This window comes from Ranitomeya imitator, chromosome 1, assembly GCF_032444005.1.
Source record: "Ranitomeya imitator isolate aRanImi1 chromosome 1, aRanImi1.pri, whole genome shotgun sequence".
NCBI lineage: Eukaryota > Metazoa > Chordata > Amphibia > Anura > Dendrobatidae > Ranitomeya > Ranitomeya imitator.
The window spans coordinates 908,554,923-908,576,238 of NC_091282.1; the positions used below are offsets into that span (position 1 = coordinate 908,554,923).

The window sequence follows — 21,316 nt, forward strand, 5'->3', positions numbered from 1 at the left end:
CAGTATAATGGTCCAAAGCTTCCTAATAAGTATGATGGCCTCCATTGCCCACCCCCACTCAGAATGATAGCCTCCACCATCGCTCACTCAGTATGGGAGCCCCCACATCCTTACACTCAGTATAACATAGTAACATAGTAACATAGTTAGTAAGGCCGAAAAAAGACATTTGTCCATCCAGTTCAGCCTATATTCCATCATAATAAATCCCCAGATTTACGTCCTTCTACAGAACCTAATAATTGTATGATACAATATTGTTCTGCTCCAGGAAGACATCCAGGCCTCTCTTGAACCCCTCGACTGAGTTCGCCATCACCACCTCCTCAGGCAAGCAATTCCAGATTCTCACTGCCCTAACAGTAAAGAATCCTCTTCTATGTTGGTGGAAAATAGTAACATAGTTAAAAGTCTACTAGTAGGGTGGAGCACTCACAAGTATTTATTTTACCGAGTGCCTGCAGGAACCAAATAAGGCGAAGTAAAAGCAGCCACCTGTTGGACGTGCGTTCTTTGCACGTAAACGCAGGCCATGGAGATGCCGGGGATTGAACCCGGGGCCTCACACATGCAAAGCGTGCGCTCTACCACTGAGCAACATCCCCGCTAAAAGTTTGGAGATGCTGGGGATTGAACCCAGGACCTCATACATGCGAAGCATGCGCTCTACCACTGAGCTACATCCCCAAAAGTCTATAAATATTGTTTTACTCTTTTCGACAAATTCAATTGTTTTTGTCATGTTAAAATTCTGCGCTGTGAATAGAATTCGAACCTGTGCGGGGAAGCCCCATTGGATTTCGAGTCCAACGCCTTAACCACTCGGCCATCACAGCCAACCCTAGATGGCTTCCACAGCCCCCATCTAGTATGATGGCTCCCACAGTCACCCACTTAGCATCTTGGCTCTCATAGTCCCCCACTCAGAATGATGGCTTTCATCTTCCTCCAGAAATTATGGTGTCCCCCACACCCTCCTACTCAGTATCAAGGCCCCAACAGCCCCCACACGGTTTGATGGCCCCTACACAGTATTATTGCCCGCACAGTATCCCAGTCACTTAGGTGGGCCACCAAAGCCCTGTACTCAGTATAATGGATAACATAACATCCCATGAAGTATGGTGGCTCCCACATACAGTATTATGATGGTTCCACATCCCTTTACTCAGAATGATGGCTTCTACAGTCCTACACTCAGTATGGGAATGCAACATCTCCCCACTCTGTATGGGCTCCACCACAGCGCATCATTGAGTATGATGTTCCCACATTTGCTATTCAATATAATGGGCCCCAAAGCCCACCGCCTACTTAGTGTGATACTCCCACTCAGTATGATGGTCCCACAGCCACCTATCAGTATGAGGGTCCCCACAGTCCCTCACCCAATATGCGCATCCTCACAGTTCTCCAGTTAGTATGAGGATCTCTACAATCCCATACTATGGTCGGTACATAATTGCATTTAGGTATATGCTTGTATAGTAAATATTTGGACCCACCTGAAGAAAATGGATGGGTCACATAAATGCTATATATATATTTTAGTTAAATAGATACAATTGTAAAATCTCAGAATTGTTTTGATGCCAAACACAATAATGTTTTTTTTTCTGCACTAAATTTGGCTGTCATTGTTTTTCTCTGCAATAGTTATTGGACTTAAATCCTTCTACTGAACACCAGCAGAATTATCCAGATTGGCTACGAACTAGACAGTGTGTAGAGATTGTCATGCAATAGTTGTACAGCTATAAACTCTAAACACATAAAAGTTTTATTAAGAATATGACACAATAATCGCAGACTGATGTAAATGAGCATCAGTAAGAAACTATTCTTATTAATTATATGCATGCAATTCAATATCAAAGTTTAATCCCTGTATTTTATATTTCCCTGTTGGTCACATCCTGGAGTGGCATGGCAAAGACTTCTGTGATCGAAGATCCTATCCATCTGAATGTGGAGTGTCTTTGCATGCAGCCACCTGGTCTAAAAGCAGTAAATGGAAGCTTTTGGCAACTGGCACATAAAGCAAAAATCTGTCAGTTGTGGGGATATGTGGGTGGAAGAAAAAGCCTGAGAGTTCAAATAGAACAAAAATAGATTTCCATGTTAGTTCTGCAGGCCACTGACCATCAGCATGTGTTCCCCACCATCAGCTGTTTGGATGAGCCACAGCACTCACAAGCACATTGTGTTCCCTTGATTGTTTACCATTACAGCTTTGTAGATTTCATAGAGACTGTGCCTGGTACTACAATTAACCCCTTAGTGACAGAGCCAATTTGGTACTTAATGACTGAGCCAATGTTTACAATTCTGACCACTGTCACTTTATGAGGTTATAACTCTGGAACGCTTTAACAGATCCCGCTGATTCAGAGATTGTTTTTTCGTGACATATTGTACTTCATGTTAGTGGTAACATTTTGTCGATATTACTTGCGAATATTTATGAAAAAACGGAAGTATGGCGAAGTTTATAACGTAGAGCCGTGAAAATAAAAAATCGCATTTTTTCTACAAAAATGATTTTTTTTGCCCCCAAATTTTTATTTTCACAAGGGTAACAGGAGAAATTAGACCATAAAAGTTGTTGTGCAATTTCTCCTGAGTACGTCGACACCCCATATGTGGGGGTAAACCACTGTTTGGGCGCACCGCAGAGCTTGGAAGAGAAGGAGTGCCGTTTTACTTTTTCAATGTAGAATTGGCTGGAATTGAGATCGGACGCCATGTCGCGACCCCCTGATGTACCTAAACAGTGGAAACCCCCCAATTCTAACTCCAACCCTAACCCCAACACACACCTCACCCTAATCCCAACCCGATCCATAATCCTAATCACAACCCTAACGATAATCACAACCCTAACCCCAAAACAACCCTAATCTCAACCCTAACCATAACCCTAATAAAAACCCTACATCCAACACACCCCTAATCCTAATCTCAACCCTAACCTCAAACCTAACCCTAATCCCAATACACCCCTAACCCTAATCCCAAACGTAACCCTAATACCAACCCTAACCCTAATACCAACCCTAATCCAAACCCTAACCCTAATCCCAACTCTAACACCAACTTTAGCCACAACCCTAGCCCTAACTTTAGCCCCACCCCCAGCCCTAACTTTAGCCCCAACCCTAACCCTAGCCCTAACCCTAATTTTAGCCCCAACCCTAACCCTAGCCCTAACCCTAACTTTAGCCCCAACCCTAACCCTAGCCCTAACCCTAACCCTAAATTTAGCCTCAACCCTAACCCTAACTTTAGCCCCAACCCTAACCCTAGCCCTAACTTTAGCTCCAACCCTAACCCTAGCCCTAAGGCTACTTTAACACTTGCGTCATGTGGCATCCATCGCAATCCGTCGTTTTGATCCTGCAAATGTGCCCGCAGGATGCGTTTTTTGCCCATAGACTTGTATTGCCGACGGATCGTGACGGATGGCCACACGTCGCGTTCGTCGTGCACTGGATCCGTTGTGTTTTGGTGGACCGTCGTCACAAAAAAAGGTCAATGTAATTTTTTTCTACGTCGCGTCCGCCATTTCCGACCGCGCATGCGTGGCTGTAACTCCGCCCCCTCCTCCCCAGGACATAGACTGGGCAGCGGATGCATTGAAAAACTGCATCCGCTGCCCACGTTGTGCACAATTTTCACAACGTGTGTCGGTACGTCGGGCAGACGCATTGCGACGGCCCCGTACCGACGCAAGTTGGGGTATCGGAGCAGTGCCTAGTACTATCCTAATGGGTGAGATCTTACTTTTTCCAGTACCTCCTTTCCAGTGATTCCGGTGTGCACACTCTATCTAGATCTATACTATGGGTCTCTGGCACACTTCAGATATGGAATAAAGGAGTCTGGTGTTACCTACATGCAGCTCACCCATATACATACATATATATGGTTTTCATTAGGCTACTCATATTTATGCCACCTCGTTTTAAATATACCGTATGTACCAATGTGGTTATTTATTGAGAACCCTTGAAATTGTGGATAGTCCATCACTGCCGGTATGCATTGTCATATAACTTACCTGTCCTTGATTTATTTTTTGAGATGTATTTTCTGTATATGTTTGTGCATTATTGATTTAATAAAATTTTGTATTTTTTATATGAAGGTTTCTCATAGTATATGTTGCGTATATTATATAGGTAATTATACTTGGGAATTTTTGGCTCCTTTTTCTTTCTTTATGATTACAATAGGAGAATGCTGTCGGCATCCAACCCTATCTCCTATACTGTGGCTGAAAAATACATGGACATGGCAGGAAGCCTGACGTGCCAAATTCACAGCTGTAGGTGACACCCACATCCATTCCATTGTAGCCCAGTGCTGTTCGCTGTTCCCATGAATGATACAGTCTATAGGGCCATGTATCTAATGCTATCCTGTTTGCCACAGTCCGCTGATCTGTGTATCTAATCCATTCATGTGTGACACAGTTTGCAGAGCCATATAACTAATTCTATCGTGTGTGATACAGACCGCTGAGCTGTGTATCTAATCCCATCATGTGTCATACAGACTGATGAACAGTATATCTATTCCGATCATTCATGATACAGTCCCCTGAGCTGTGTATCTCATTCTATCACGTGAGATACAGTTTGCTGAACCATTAATACTATTACATGAGGTACAGTTTCCTGAACCATTCATGTAATCTTATAATGTGTGATACAGACCACATAGCCATGTAGCTTATCCTATCATGTGTGATATAGTCGGATGATCTGTTCATCTAATCCTATCAATCCTATCAAGTGATACAGTCCACATGACCATGTATCTAATCCCATCAGGTGTAATATAGTCTGCTGAGTTGCATATCTAATACTCATTGCTGAACTGTGTAATTACTGTGATCTGACTGACGGTATTAATGATATGACTAGTGAGCAGCACAAGGCCAACTAACATCATTGGCTCTATCAGTAGACACTGTCTACCAGTAGCGTAGCTACCGGAGTGGCAGAGGGGGCCATGACCCTGGGCGCCGCGCTCTGAGGAGGCCCACCCAGAGCTTGGCTACTAAAACTGCATCGGTGTGCACATCGCACCAATAGTTACATTCCACGGCAGAGAAGGAGGAATCGGTCTCCCTGCTCTGCCGCCCGGCTGCTATGGGGCCCCTGAGGCGGCGGTGGGGGGCCCAGTGCCAGCAGTGGGCCCCCCGCCAATCATCGCAGGTTCAGCTGTATCGGCTGGATACCGATGCAGCTGACCGCATTGATGAGAGGAGCATTACGCTACCTTTCCCATCATTCCCCCTTCAGCGTCTGATGTCACCGACGCTGACACTGATAGCAGGAGTGATGTTGTCACTGCTCGGTGCCCATGGTCCGGAGATGTGCAGGTGCTCAGAGCAGCGTAGGAACCAGGAGGAAGAGAGGTGAGTATATATTTATTTCTTTTTTTAGAGGCTGCTTATGGGGTGCATTATGTTATAGAGGCTGCCTATGGGGGGGCTGCATTATGTTATAGAGGCTGCCTATGGGGGTCTGAATTATATTATAGAGGCTGCCTATGGGGAGGTCTGCATTATGTTATAGAGGTTGCTGCCTATCAGGGGCTGCATTATACTATAGAGGCTACCTATGGTGGGCTGCATTATGCAATGAAGGCTGCCTTTGAGGTGTCTGCGTTATGTTACAGAGGCTGATTCCTATGGGGAGTGCATGATGTTATAGAGGCTTCCTATGGGGGGCTGCATTATGCTGTAGAGTCTGCCTATAGGGGTCTGCATTATGTTATAGAGGCTGCTGCCAATGGGGAGTGCATTATGTTACAGAGGATGCCTATGGGGGCTGCATTATGCTATGGAGGCTGCCTATGGGGGTGCATTATGTTATAGAGGCTGCCTATGGGGGTGCATTATGTTATACAGGCTGCCTATGGGGGTGCATTATGTTATACAGGCAGCCTATAGGGGTGCATTATGTGGCTGCCTATGGGGGTGCATTATGTTATACAGGCTGCCTATGGGGGTGCATTATGTTATACAGGCTGCCTATGGGGGTGCATTATGTTATACAGGCAGCCTATAGGGGTGCATTATGTTATACAGGCTACCTATGGGGGTGCATTATGTTATAGAGACTGCCTATGGGGGTGAAATATATTAGAGGCTACATTACGCTGTAGAATCTGCCTATGAGGGGTGCATTACTTTATATAGTCTGCCTATGGGAAGTGCATTATGTTGTAGAGTCTGCCTATGGGGAGTGCATTATACTATAGAGGCTGTCTATGGGGGTGCATTATATTATGGGCTGCATTATACTATAGAGTCTGCCTATGCTGGGTGCATTATACTGTAGAGCCTGCCTATGAGGAGTGCATTATACTATAGAGTCTGTCTATGGGGGGTACATTATACTATAGAGGCTACCTATGGGGAGTGCAGTATACTATATGGAGATCTATGGGGAGTGCATTATGCTATGGGGAGTGCATTATATTATAAATAGTCTGCCTATGGGCAGTGCATTAAACTATATGGAGACCTATGGGGTGTGCATTATACTATATGTAGACCTATGGGGAGTGCATTATATTATATGAAGACCTAATGGAGAGTGAATTATACTATATGGAGGACTATGGGGTGTGCATTATACTATATGGAGACCTGTGGGGAGTACATTATACTAGATGGAGACATATGGGGAGTGCATTAAACTATATGGAGGCCTACGGGGAGAGCATTATACTATATTGAGGACTATATGATGTATTATGCTATATGGAGGTTTTCTAGGGGGGCATTATACAGTGTGGAGATTACAGTGACAAGGCCATTATACAGTGTTGGGGCCATTAAATAGTTTGGGGGATATTAATGGATCAGTATATATACAGTAACGGGGCATTATACTGTGTATAAGAGAGCATCATACTGTGCATAGGGGAGCTGTACAGGGGGAGACTTGGGACATTGGTAAATGTAAAGTGGGCACTTATTATTATAGGGGAACTCGGGTTGCTGTAACTGTCAAAAGGGACACACAGGGCATTATTACTTTCTAGGGGACAAAATGTGGGCACTGTTTTCTAGGGCACTTGCACCTGACATTACTATATTGTAGAGGGGGTGCTTTAGAATTTATAGGGCATAGAGAACCACAAAGCTAGTGCAGTAATAGGGTCACATATGGCAGTGGTTAAGTTTTGCTGTATCAGCAGGATAAGGAGTTTGTACAGGTTGGGAAAAGTCCCATTTGGGACAGTGCTGAAAATATGAGATGTGAAATGTGTTTTTGTTGTATTCTCTGCAGACGAGTCCTGGCTGGGATAAGTTGTCATGTCGGTCTGGGCCAAATGGAAAAGATGGGAAAAGTGAACGATTCCATCAGAAAGAACATCAGCGGTAATTCATTATCTGTAACTGTGCTGCAATCTCTTATATGTTCTGTAGGACTGGTATCTACCACTGACCATATGGCGGTAATATCAATATTGGTCTTTATATAGAGATTATTTTCATCAACAGCGCAGTTGCTGAGGTTCTCCTCCACTATTACCCAGTTGTAATCAAGGTCACCTGGTTAGGGGCCCACTGAGAGGTTTTGCCCCCCCTTAACCAAAACCCTAGCTACACCTCTGCTGTCTACATCTTGGATCACATTGCAATCGCTAACAGAATGGTGCTGCACTGTGATCCTAAACTTCAATCTCTTATCTTTTTGCAAAAACCCAGGAGGGAAGAAAAGGTATGACATCGGACACATCTGAGCAGATCCTGCTCTCATTTACTGCATCATTATGTGAGCTAGCAATACACTAGATTTTCATGGAAAATTTGAGAAGCTACTCTACCTAGGGATTAAAAGTTGAAAATATGAAAACTTTAAACATTTTTTTTCATATTTTATACCTTTATTTTTTCAAAGCAAAATATTCATACTTTAATTTTTTTCAATTGTTCGTTTTATTTTTATGACACATTCCCTTTAAAACCCTCCGTCAGGGGCAACTGATCTGACAGGCGCAGCTCACTTAAGGTACCTTCACACATAACGATTTCGTTAACGATATCGTTGCAACGTCACGCTTTTTGTGACGTAGCAACGATCCCCTTAACGATCTCGTTATGTGTGACAGCGACCAACGATCAGGCCCCTGCTGGGAGATCGTTGGTCGTTGGGGAATGATCAGGACCTTTTTTTGGTCGCTGATCACCCGCTGTTATCGCTGGATCGGCGTGTGTGACGCCGATCCAGCGATGTGTTCACTTGTAACCAGGGTAAATATCGGGTTACTAAGCGCAGGGCCGCGCTTAGTAACCCGATATTTACCCTGGTTACCATTGTAAAAGTAAAAAAAAAAAACAGTACATACTCACATTCCGATGTCTGTCACGTCCCCCGCCGTCAGCTTCCCTGCACTGACTGTCAGCGCCGGCCGTAAAGCAGAGCACAGCAGTGACGTCACCGCTGTGCTCTGCTTTACGGCCGGCGCTGACACAGTCAGTGCGGGAAGCTGACGGCGGGGGACATGACAGACATCGGAATGTGAGTATGTACTGTTTTTTTTTTTTACTTTTACAATGGTAACCAGGGTAAATATCGGGTTACTAAGCGCGGCCCTGCACTTAGTAACCCGATGTTTACCCTGGTTACCCGGGGACTTCGGCATCATTGAAGACAGTTTCAACGATGCCAAAGTCGTTCCCCTGATCGTTGGTCGCTGGAGAGAGCTGTCTGTGTGACAGCTCCCCAGCGACCACACAACGACTTACCAACGATCACGGCCAGGTCATATCGCTGGTCGTGATCGTTGGTAAGTCGTTTAGTGTAACGGTACCTTTAGTTTCATTTCTCTATTTTCAGTGGTTTGTCTGGGAAACACCATCCTCCTAGTACCTTCATAACTTTAAAGGCTGTGTGAAACCTGAGAAGCCTCTTGTGCTGCAGAGCTGCAGGAGATCAGATATCAGTGTTTTGGCTTCTCAGGCTCATTGCCCCTGAATGCGTCACACCTTTGACGATTAGAATTTGCTGTTTTTAATCATCCCAATTGTTTTTTTAGCTTGTTTTATGAATAGCTAGTGCTAAATTTGTGGATTTGTCATAGAAGGTTTTGTTAGAAATAAGAGTGTGCTTCTCAGGCACATTGCGCCCTAACACGTATTATCTCTCTTGCTTCTGCTTTTCTTATGAAATGGCGAGGAGAATATTTGACTTGTCCAATGCCTTTCATGTTGAGCAAGTGCAAAATATACTGCTTGATGATGAGACAGACCCCTTACAGCTAGAAGATTTAGGGGAAGAAAGTGACATTTATTCAGAAGATGATGTGGAAGAATGTCCAGATGGGTCTGATACAGATCAAGATGGAGAGAGTGAGGAGGAGGCTCAAGACATAGAAACATATTACTTTTCTGGTTATTAAACTTTTTTTTACACCTGATTATGTGTATTCTCATTTATTGCATTCCTATTAAGGTAACTGATCACTTTTAGAGCATTGACATTTTAAAAAAAGGAAAATATAGCCAATTTTCTAGCCTGTGCTGGACAGGCGCAATGCCCCTAAACTCGTTATGAAACATATTGCCCCTGACGGAGGTTTAATAAAAATATCAAAATGTTTTTGGCAAAAAAATGAAGGTGATATGTCACACTTTAGAAAGCTAAGGCTTAAACAGACAAGAGTCATGTTGCCTAGTATTTAATATTTCTAGCCGATTCTAATCCCTGTTCATTAGCATAATTGTGGCAAAGTTATTTAGCAAATAAGCACACATTTTATTCTCTGTTACGATAAATAATACATCACATGGCATCTGCTACATTAATTATTTGTGAAGATATACAGTGGTGTTAAAAGTGTTTGCCCCTTCCTGATTTCCTAATATTTTGCATGTTTGTCACACTTAAATGTTTCAGATCACTAAACAGATTTTAATATTAGACAAAGATAACAAAAGTAAACACAAAAGGCAATTTTTAAATGAAGGTCTTTATTATTAAGGCTAAAAGAAATCCAAACCTACAGCGCCCTGTTTAAAAAAGTGATTGCCCCTAAACCTAATAATTGGTTAGGCAACTCTTAGGCTGCCGTCACACGTTCAGTATTTGGTCAGTATTTTACATCAGTATGTGTAAGCCAAAACCAGGAGTGGGTGATAAATGCAGAAGTGGTGCATATGTTTCTATTATACTTTTCCTCTAATTGTTCCACTCCTGGTTTTGGCTTAAAAATACTGAGGTAATAAACTGACCAAAGACTGCTAGTGTGATGGCAGCCATAGCAGCAACAACTGCAATCAAGCGTTTGCCTCACCCAGAATTGTAATTTAGCCACATTGGAAGGTTTCCGAGCATGAACCGCCTTTTTAAGATCATGCCACAGCATCTCAATCTGATTAAGGTCAGGACTTTGACTGGGCCACTCCAAAGTCTTAATTTTGTTTTTCTTAAGTCATTCCCAGATGGACTTGCTGGTGGGTTTTAGATCATTGTCCTGCTGCAATAACCCAAGTACGCTTTAGCTTGAGCTTTAGCTTGAGGTCATGAACAGATAGCCGGATAGCCGGACATTCTCCTTCAGGATTTTTGATAGACAGCAGAATTCATAGCTCCATTTACAACATAAAGTCTTTCAGGTCCTGAAACAGCAAAACAGGCCCAGACATCACACTACCACCACCATATTTTAATGTTGGTATGATGTCCCTTTTCTGAAATGCTGTATTACTTCTACACTAGATGTAATGTGACATAAGAAGTAATTGAAGAGAAACAAGCAGAGCTGCACAGCCATGTGATAACCCAAAGCTAACTGCGGTTAATTCGAAGTGTGTACGGAGAGCCTGACATTAAGGCAGAGGTGCTCGCTTGAAACAAGTATACCACTGATGAGAACATGTAGAATGAAGCGCAATACTCACCGTCCTTGTGTAGTCTGAATTCTTTATTGAGAAATGCGAAACAAAACCAGCATCTTCACGGCTCGGGTCACCCGTGGAAGCGCTGCCGTCAGCGCGAAACGGCCGTCGTCACATCCTGCTCACCTCCTTCTCTCCTGCACTTTCCCGAGCCGTGAAGATGCTGGTTTTGTTTCGCATTTCTCAATAAAGAATTCAGACTACACAAGGACGGTGAGTGTTGCCGCTTCATTCTATATGTTCTCATGTAATGTGACATACGTCTTGCAAAAATTTCAACTTTTGTATTGTCAGTCCACAGAGTATTCTCCCCAGAGTCTTGTGGATCGTCAAGATGCTTTCTGGCAAAACTGAGACTATCCTTTATGTTCTTATTGCTCAGCAGTGGTTTTCATATTGGAACTCTGCCATGCAGGGCATTTTTGTCTCGTTCTTATTGTGGAGTATTTATTTCCATTTTTCCATTAGGGTTAGGGTTGCGCTAATGTTGGGCTAGGGTTAGGGCTGGGGTTAGAGCTATGGTAAGGGTTGGGCTAGGGTTAGGGTTGGGCTAGTATTTCGGTTGGAGCAAGAGATAGGGTTAGGGTTGGGCTGGGGTTAGGGTTGGTGCTAGAGTTAGGGTTGGGGCTAGGGCTGGGGTTAGGTTTGTGGTTAGGGTTATGGTTGTGACTATGGTTGGGAATACTGTTAGGTTTGACATTAGGATTAGGGCTGTGTTAGGGTAATGGTTGTGATTAGGGTTATGGTTAGGGTTTGGATTAGGGTTAGGGGTGTGTTGGGGTTAGGGTTGGAGTTAGAATTGGGGGGTTTCCACTGTTTATTTACATCAAGGGGTCTCCAAAAGCGACATGCCACCACCATTGATTCCAGCCAATTTTGTGTTCAAAGAGTCAGACAGTGCTTCTTCCCTTCTGAGCCCTGCCATATGCCCAAACAGTGGCTTTCCCACACATATGAGGTGTCAGTGTACTCAGGAGAAATTGCACACAAATTTTGTGGTTCATTTTCTCCTGATACCCTTGTAAAAATAAAAAAAAAATTGGTTCCAAAGTAAATTTTTTGTGAAAAAAGTAAAATGTTCATTTTTCCCTTCCGCATTGCTTTAGTTCTCGTGAAGCACCTGAAGGGTTACTAAACTTCTTGAATGTGGTTTTTCACACCTTGAGGAGTGCAGTTTTTAGAATAGTGTCAGTTTGGGGTATTTTCTGTTATATTGACCCCCTCAAACTCACTTCAAATGTGAGGTGGTCCCTAAAAAAATGGTTTTATAAATTTTGTTGAAAAAAAGAGAAATTTCTGGTCAACTATTAACCCTTATAACGTCCTAACAAAAAAAATCCTGTTTCCAGAATTGTGCTGATGTAAAGTTCACACGTGGGAAATGTAACTATTTTGTGTGACACCACTCTCTGATTTAAGGGTACAAAAATAAAAAGTTTGAAATTTGCAAAATTTTCTACATTTTTGCCAAATTTCTGCTTTTTTCATAAATAAATGCACGTTATATCAAAGAAATTTTAACACTAACATGAAGTACAATATGTCATGAAAAACAATCTCAGAATCAGTGGGATACATTGAAGCGTTCCAGAGTTATAACCTCATAAAGTGACAGTGGTCAGAATTGTAAAAATTGGCTTAGTCATTAAGTACCAAATTGGCTCCGTCACTAAGGGGTTAAGTAGTAGTAGTTTCCAATGACTCTCCTTGGGTTTGACATTTAAACTATAGAATGTCAAGGATAAATATTGTTATTTTTCCCTGGTATCAAGTAAACGGTCTACAAGCAATGAATGATTCCATAACTAACTATGAAAACACACTCCCTGTTGAGTCTTATCTCTAAAGTATACAACTTTTTTCTACTTTTGATGGTATTTTTTGTGAAAAAGGTAAAAATTCTAGTGGAAGTTATCTTCAGAGCTTGTTACCTGACCCATTCAAGGAGGTGTGCATTAGTGGTCCTTTTACCTTACTCTCTGACCCATTTCTTTACATGAGGGCCAAGGGTTCATGAGAGGGTTGTCATTGGCTTCATCTGCCTAGGGCACCAAAATACCTTGTCCGGACCCTGTTGCTTATGCATAATAATAGTTTATTTGTTTATGACTCTTAGAAAAACTTACGATTTCTAATTAAAAAATGTTTGCTTGTGGTGATGAAAAAATAAAACAATATGATAATTGTGTGTAACTTGTCTACTTGTATGTAACCCCTTCTCATGTACAGCACCATGAAATCAATGGTGCTATATAAATAAATAATAATAATAAATAATAATTGTTTATTAGACATGTATCTCTGCCAGGAAAAGTCTCTGATGTGTTTGAACATCTGTTTCTTTTATACCTGGCATCACAAGGAATGGTGAAATTGCTTCCTTCCCGATATTGACAAATATAGAGTATAGCAGAGGAGGAGAAGTTCTGAAGATCAAGTCGAATCCTGAACCAAGCCAAACCATAATCCAAAAATAATGTTACGGAGTCTGTCTAGTACAGGTATAAATATAGGCCAGTGGGCCAGCCTCAGTCTGAAATTAAATATAGCTCCTTCGCATGTACTTAGCATTGTGCTATTTAGTTATTCTTTTTGGTTTTCTCCATAGATTATCTGTTAATACACCTTATGGCTTATGCCCATAACCCCATGCAAAGACCCTGTATATAGGACTCTGCATTGATGTATATACAGTGGGGCAAAAAAGTATTTAGTCAGTCAGCAATAGTGCAAGTTCCACCACTTAAAAAGATGAGAGGCGTCTGTAATTTACATCATAGGTAGACCTCAACTATGGGAGACAAACTGAGAAAAAAAAATCCAGAAAATCACATTGTCTGTTTTTTTTAACAATTTATTTGCATATTATGGTGGAAAATAAGTATTTGGTCAGAAACAAACAATCAAGATTTCTGGCTCTCACAGACCTGTAACTTCTTCTTTAAGAGTCTCCTCTTTCCTCCACTCATTACCTGTAGTAATGGCACCTGTTTAAACTTGTTATCAGTATAAAAAGACACCTGTGCACACCCTCAAACAGTCTGACTCCAAACTCCACTATGGTGAAGACCAAAGAGCTGTCAAAGGACACCAGAAACAAAATTGTAGCCCTGCACCAGGCTGGGAAGACTGAATCTGCAATAGCCAACCAGCTTGGAGTGAAGAAATCAACAGTGGGAGCAATAATTAGAAAATGGAAGACATACAAGACCACTGATAATCTCCCTCGATCTGGGGCTCCACGCAAAATCCCACCCCGTGGGGTCAGAATGATCACAAGAACGGTGAGCAAAAATCCCAGAACCACGCGGGGGGACCTAGTGAATGAACTGCAGAGAGCTGGGACCAATGTAACAAGGCCTACCATAAGTAACACACTACGCCACCATGGACTCAGATCCTGCAGTGCCAGACGTGTCCCACTGCTTAAGTCAGTACATGTCCGGGCCCGTCTGAAGTTTGCTAGAGAGCATTTGGATGATCCAGAGGAGTTTTGGGAGAATGTCCCATGGTCTGATGACACCAAACTGGAACTGTTTGGTAGAAACACAACTTGTCGTGTTTGGAGGAAAAAGAATACTGAGTTGCATCCATCAAACACCATACCTACTGTAAAGCATGGTGGTGGAAACATCATGCTTTGGGGCTGTTTCTCTGCAAAGGGGCCAGGACGACTGATCCGGGTACATGAAAGAATGAATGGGGCCATGTATCATGAGATTTTGAGTGCAAACCTCCTTCCATCAGCAAGGGCATTGAAGATGAAACGTGGCTGGGTCTTTCAACATGACAATGATCCAAAGCACACCGCCAGGGCAACGAAGGAGTGGCTTCGTAAGAAGCATTTCAAGGTCCTGGAGTGGCCTAGCCAGTCTCCAGATCTCAACCCTATAGAAAACCTTTGGAGGGAGTTGAAAGTCCGTGTTGCCAAGCGAAAAGCCAAAAACATCACTGCTCTAGAGGAGATCTGCATGGAGGAATGGGCCAACATACCAACAACAGTGTGTGGCAACCTTGTGAAGACTTACAGAAAATGTTTGACCTCTGTCATTGTCAACAAAGGATATATTACAAAGTATTGAGATGAAATTTTGTTTCTGACCAAATACTTATTTTCCACCATAATATGCAAATAAAATGTTAAAAAAACAGACAATGTGATTTTCTGGATTTTTTTTTCTCAGTTTGTCTCCCATAGTTGAGGTCTACCTATGATGTAAATTACAGACGCCTCTCATCTTTTTAAGTGGTGGAACTTGCACTATTGCTGACTGACTAAATACTTTTTTGCCCCACTGTATGTATACTAGTTTTAAATCTAATTTTAAAAAAAGTATGTCTTTAAAGGGGTACTTTGAGAAATGTGCTAAAATAAATAAAAGAATACATATTTAAATATTGAACCTTTTTTATATACCTTTTAATAGCAAAAGGCTATGCTATATTTACTGCACTCTGTCAAGATTCCAATATGACAGCTACCATCAATCACACCTCATCCCAGACCTCAGAGGACACATAGTAGAAGTAGGACGGGCTGCATGAAGCACGAAACCGTGGTCAGGACAGAGAAGTGTCCTGTCAGGCATTGTGAATGCACAGTCCTCTGTCCCGTCAACCTGACAGGACACCGAGCGAAGCCGGACTAAAGGAGAAGATAAAGGCCTTTCTTTAGCTGACTGCGAATGAATATCCATCTCAGTCATCCTGACAGTTTTATTACTATTATTATTTATGTATATAGCACGATTAATTCCATGGTGCTGTACATGAGAAAAGGGGTTACGTACAGGTTTATAGATATTTACAGTAAACAAATTTACATTGACAGACTGGTACAGAGGGGAGAGGACCTTGTCCTTGCGGACTTACATTCTACGGGATAATGGGGAAGAGACAGAAGGTCGGGGGTGCGGCAGCTCTGGCGGTGGTGAGGTGGCAGCTCGGGTGGTGGTGAGGTCGCAGCTCTGGCGGTGGTGAGGTGGCAGAATGGTTATTGCAGGCTGTAGGCTTTCCTGAAGAGATGGGTTTTCAGGTTCCATCTGAAGGATCTGAGGGTGGTGGATAATCGGATGTGTTGAGGCTTGAAATTCCAGAGGATGGGGGATATTCAGGGGAAATCTTGGAGGCGATTGTGTGAGGAACGAATAAGTGTGGAGGAGAGTAGGAGGTCTTGGGAGGATCGAATATTATGTGAGGGAAGATAGTGGGAGATTAGTTCAGAGATATTATAGGGAGGGGACAGGTTGTGGATGGCTTTGTAGATCAGTGTTAGTAGTTTGAACTGGATTCATTGGGGAATTGGGAGCCAGTGGAGGGATTTGCAGAGGGGAGAAACAGGGGAGTAGCAAGGAGAGAGGTGGATTAACGGGGCAGCAGAGTTGAGGACAAACTCGAGTGGTGCAAGACAGTTAGCGGGGAGGCAACAGAGGAGGGTGTGGCAGTAATCGAGGTGGGAGATGATGAGGGCATGCACAAGAGTTTTAGTAGATTGTGGGCCGATGAAGGGATGAATTCTGGCAATATTTTTGAGTTGGAGGCGACAGGAGGTGGCAAGAGTTTGGACGTGCGGTTTGAAGGACAGGGCAGAGTCGAGAGTGACCCCGAGGCAGCGGATTTCAGGTGCAGGAGAGAGTGTGATGCCATTTACCATAATAGATAGATCAGGTAGGGGGGATACGCGAGATGGGGGAAAGATGATGAGTTAGATTTTGTCTACATTGAGTTTAAGGCTAAGTGCACACGTCGCAGAATTGCCGTGGAAATTTACGCGGCAATTCTGCAACTCTTGCCGCGAGTATATCGCATGCGGAATTGGCATGCATATTCCTGCTAAAAACTAGCGTTTTGCAAGCATAATTAGCTTGCAGATTGCTAGCGTTTTCCAAGCGATCTGTAGCATCGCTTGGAAAACTGATTGACAGGTTGGTCACACTTGTCAAACATAGTGTTTGACAAGTGTGACCAACTTTTTACTATTGATGCTGCCTATGCAGCATCAATAGTAAAAAGATATAATGTTAAAAATAATTTAAAAAATGGTTATTCTCACCTTCCGAAGGCAGCCGATCTCCTCAGCGGTGCACTCGGCGGCTTCCATTCCTATAGATGCTTTGTGTGCAGGACCTGCACACAAAGCATCCATGGGAACGGAAGCGGCCGTGTACACCGCTGAGAGGGGCCATCAGAAGGTGAGTATATCACTATTTTTTACTTTAATTCTTTTTTTTAACAATTACCGTATATACTCGAGTATAAGCCGAGATTTTCAGCCCAAATTTTTGGGCTGAAAGTGCCCCTCTCAGCTTATACTCGAGTCAAGGTGGGTGGCAGGGTCGGCGGGCGAGGGGGTGAGGGCGCTGAGGCATACTTACCTGCTTCCAGCGATCCTGGCGCTCCCTCTGCTGTCCCACGGTCTTCGGTGCTGCAGCTCTTCCCCTCTTCAGCGGTCACGTGGGACCGCTCATTAGAGAAATGAATAGGCAGCTCCATCTCCCATAGGGGTGGAGCCGCCTATTAATTTCTCTAATCAGTGGTGCCGGTGACCGCTGATAGAGGAAGAAGCTGCGGCACCGAAGACAGCTGTGCGGGAGAAGGAGCCGGACGCCGGGAGCAGGTAAGTATCGCATATTCACCTGTCCACGTTCCAGCCGCCGGGCACCGCTCCATCTTCCCGGCGCCGCTCCATCTTCCCGGCGTCGCTCCGCTCTGACTGTTCAGGTCAGACGGCGCGATGACGTACTAGTGTGCGCGGCGCCCTCTGCCTGATCAGTCAGTGCGCAGAGATGCCGGGACCGGACGCTGGGAGCTGCAAGCAAGAGAGGTGAGTATGGCTTTTTTTTTTTTATTGCAGCAGCAGCAGCGGCACAGATTTATGTGGAGCATCTATGGGGAAATATGAACGGTGCAGAGCATATGGGGCACAGCTATGAGGCAGTATGAACGGTGCAGAGCACTATATGGCACAGCTATGGGGCAGTATGAACGGTGCAGAGCACTATATGGCACAGCTATGGGGCAGTATGAACGGTGCAGAGCACTATATGGCACAGCTATGGGGCAGTATGAATGGTGCAGAGCACTGTATGGCACAGCTATGGGGCAATAATGAACGGTGCAGAGCACTATATGGCACAGGTATGGGGCAATAATGAACAGTGCAGAGCACTATATGGCACAGCTCTGGGGCAATAATGAACGGTGCAGAGCACTATATGGCACAGCTATGGGGCAGTATGAACGGTGCAGAGCACTATATGGTACATCTATGGGGCAATAATGAACGGTGCAGAGCACTATATGGCACAGCTATGGGGCAGTATGAACGGTGCAGAGCACTATATGGTACAGCTATGGGGCAGTATGAACGGTGCAGAGTATTATATGGTACAGCTATGGGGCAGTATGAACGGTGCAGAGCACTATATGGCACAGCTATGGGGAAATATGAACGGTGCAGAGCACTATATGGCACAGCTATGGGGAAATAATGAACGGTGCAGAGCACTATATAGCACAGCTATGGGGCAATAATGAACGGTGCAGAGCACTATATGGCACAGCTATGGGGAAATAATGAACGGTGCAGAGCACTATATGGCACAGCTATGGGGAAATAATGATCTATTTTTATTTTTGAAATTCACCGGTAGCTGCTGCATTTCCACCCTAGGCTTATACTCGAGTCAATAAGTTTTCCCAGTTTTTTGTGGCAAAATTAGGGGCGTCGGCTTATACTCGGGTCGGCTTATACTCGAGTATATACGATAACACAGCCCACGCAGTATATAGCAGCCACGAAGTATATAACACTGCCCACACAGTATATAGCAGCCACGTAGTATATAACACTGCCCACGCAGTATATAGCAGCCACGTAGTATATAATACTGCCCACGCAGTATATAGCAGCCACGCAGTATACAATCATGGCCAAAAGTATTGACACCCCTGCAATTCTGTCAGATAATACAATACTTATTTTCTGAAATGATTGCAAACCCAAATTATTTGGTATTATTATCTTCATTTAATTTGTCTTAAATGAAAAAACACAAAAGAGAATGAAGCATAAAGCTAAACATTGATCATTTCACACAAAACTCCAAAATGGGCCAACCTCAGCCTAATACTTGGTTGCACAACCTTTAGCCAAAATAACTGCGACCAACCGCTTCCGGTAACCATCAATGAGTTTGTTACAATGCTCTGATGGAATTTTAGACCATTCTTCTTTGGCAAACTGCTCCAGGTCCCTGATATTTGAACGGTGCCTTCTCCAAACTGCCATTTTTAGATCTCTCCACAGGTGTTCTATGGGATTCAGGTCTGGACTCATTGCTGGCCACCTTAGAAGTCTCCAGTACTTTCTCTCAAACCATTTTCTAGTGCTTTTTGAAGTGTGTTTTGGGTCATTGTCCTGCTGGAAGACCCATGACCTCTGAGGGAGACCCAGCTTTCTCACACTGGGCCCTACATTATGGTGCAAAATTTGTTGATAGTCTTCAGACTTCATAATGCCATGCACACGGTCAAGCAGTCCAGTGCCAGAGGCAGCAAAGCAACCAAAAAAAATCAGGGAACCTCCACTATGTTTTTTCTCCTGTAAACTCTATGTTGATGCCTTTGCCCAAAAAGCTCTACTTTTGTCCCATCTGACCAGAGAACATCCTTCCAAAACGTTTTAGGCTTTTTCAGGTAAGTTTTGGCAAACTCCAGCCTGGCTTTTTTATGTCTCGGGGTAAGAAGTGGGGTCTTCCTGGGTCTCCTACCATACAGCCCCTTTTCATTCATACGCCAACGGAGAGTACGGGTTGACACTGTTGTACCCTCGGACTGCAGGGTAGCTTGAACTTGTTTGGATGTTAGTCGAGGTTCTTTATCCAACATCCGCACAATCTTGCGTTGAAATCTCTTGTCAATTTTTCTTTTCCGTCCACATCTAGGGAGGTTAGCCACAGTTCCATTGGCTTTAAACTTCTTGATGACACTGCGCATGGTAGACACAGGAACATTCAGGTCTTTGGAGATGGACTTGCAGCCTTGAGATTGTTCATGCTTCCTCACAATTTGGTTTCTCAAGTCATCAGACAGTTCTTTGGTCTTCTTTCTTTTCTCCATGCTCAATGTGGTACACACAAGGACACAGGACAGAGGTTGAGTCAACTTTAATCCATGTCAACTGGCTGCAAGTGTGATTTAGTTATTGCCAACACCTGTTAGGTGCCACAGGTAAGTTACAGGTGCTGTTAATTACACAAATTAGAAAAGCATCACATGATTTTTCGAACAGTGCCAATACATTTGTCCACCCCTTTTTTATGTTTGGTGTGGAATTATATCCAATTTGGCTTTAGGACAATTCTTTTTGTGTTTTTTCATTTAAGACAAATTAAATGAAGATAATAATACCAAATAATTTGTAATTTACAATCATTTTCAGAAAGAAGATGAGTATTATCTGACAGAATTGCAATACTTTTGGCCATGACTGTATAGCACAGCCCACGCAGTATAGAACATAGCCCACATAGTATAGAACACTGCCTATGTAGTATATAGCAGCCACACAGTATATAACACAGCCCACGTAGTATACAGCAGTGTGGGCACCATATTCCTGTTAAAAAAAATAATTAAAATAAAAAATAGTTATATACTCACTCCTGGGATCCAGCGAAGCTGCCGCCATCTTCCGTTCCCAGGATGCATTACAAAATTACCCAGATGTCTTAGCGGTCTCTCGAGACCGCTTAGTCTTCTGGGCAATTTCGCAATGCATCGCCAGGAATGGAGATGGCGGCCAGCGCGAGCGGCTCGGCGGACAACGGAGGGTGAGTATAGCAGGTTTTTTGTTTTTTTTATCATTTTTAATATTACATTTTTTTACTATTGATGCAACATTGGCAGCATTAATAGTAAAAAGTTGGGGACACACATGGTTAATAGCAGCGGTAACGTTACCCGCGGCATAACGCGGTCCGTTACCGCCGGCATTAACCCTGTGTGAGCGGTGACCAGAGGGGAGTATGCAGGCGTCGGGCACTGACTGCGGGGATTAAGGAGTGGCCATTTTCTTCCAGACTGTGCCCGTCGCTGATTGGTCGTGGCTGTTTTGCCGTGACCAATCAGCGACTTGGATTTCCATGACAGACAGAGGCCGCGACCAATGAATATGTGTGACAGAAAGATAGACAGAAAGACAGACAGACAGATGGAAGTGACCCTTAGACAATTATATAGTAGATATATATATACATACTAGATGGTGGCCCGATTCTAACGCATTGGGTATTCTAGAATATGTATGTAGTTTATTTATGAAGTTTTCAGAATAATGCAATTTATACAAAGGATTCGGCTGGCCGTGACCAATTAACGAAGCGTTGTTCA

General features: G+C 43.5%; 3 non-coding genes across 3 annotated transcripts; all 3 read right to left on the minus strand.

Moving 5' to 3' along the window:
- Positions 1 to 533: 533 nt before the first annotated feature.
- Positions 534 to 605, minus strand: TRNAA-UGC (transfer RNA alanine (anticodon UGC)). Its single transcript has one exon. It is a non-coding gene; the product is annotated as a tRNA-Ala (tRNA).
- A 10-nt stretch (positions 606 to 615) lies between these two features.
- On the minus strand, positions 616 to 687 carry TRNAA-CGC (transfer RNA alanine (anticodon CGC)). Its single transcript has one exon. It is a non-coding gene; the product is annotated as a tRNA-Ala (tRNA).
- Positions 688 to 754: 67 nt separating this feature from the next.
- TRNAS-CGA (transfer RNA serine (anticodon CGA)) lies at positions 755 to 836 on the minus strand. Its single transcript has one exon. It is a non-coding gene; the product is annotated as a tRNA-Ser (tRNA).
- Positions 837 to 21,316: the final 20,480 nt, after the last annotated feature.